The sequence below is a fragment of the Sinocyclocheilus anshuiensis genome, unplaced genomic scaffold (genome assembly GCF_001515605.1).
Source record: "Sinocyclocheilus anshuiensis isolate Anshui unplaced genomic scaffold, SAMN03320099.WGS_v1.1 scaffold457, whole genome shotgun sequence".
Classification (NCBI taxonomy): Eukaryota; Metazoa; Chordata; class Actinopteri; order Cypriniformes; family Cyprinidae; genus Sinocyclocheilus; species Sinocyclocheilus anshuiensis.
The window spans coordinates 3,134,099-3,134,477 of NW_015537939.1; the positions used below are offsets into that span (position 1 = coordinate 3,134,099).

Genomic DNA, 379 nt, shown 5'->3' on the forward strand with positions numbered 1-379 from the left:
GATGAGTGTCTTTCAGCAGCTGACATTGACACAGATAAACCAGAATTCGTGCTTGCCTAAGCAAAACTCTCTGCCACAATGCTAGGGTGTGCTAGGTAGTTGCTAGGGCACTGCTATGCAGTTGTTTAGCTGCTATGGTGGTTGCTATGTAGTGACTTGAGAGAAAAGTAAAAAGCTGAAGCAGAAACTTAAGAGGTTGGAGGAGTAAAATAAAATAAAATAAAAAAATAAAAACGTTAACGTTTTCTGGAAGCTTCCACATAATGGGATCGAGACATTTGATGCACACTCTCTCTTTCTTTGGAGATACTGGTGCAGAATTAAATGTTCTGACCTCAAAGTCAACATACATCACTTACCATCTTGAGGCCTCAGCAGG

At 40.6% G+C, this 379-nt stretch overlaps 1 protein-coding gene across 1 annotated transcript in view; it reads right to left on the reverse strand.

The window, feature by feature from the left end:
- The window catches only part of LOC107662710 (probable E3 ubiquitin-protein ligase HERC1), a 78,104-nt gene that overhangs the window by 59,796 nt on the left and 17,929 nt on the right, over positions 1–379 (reverse strand).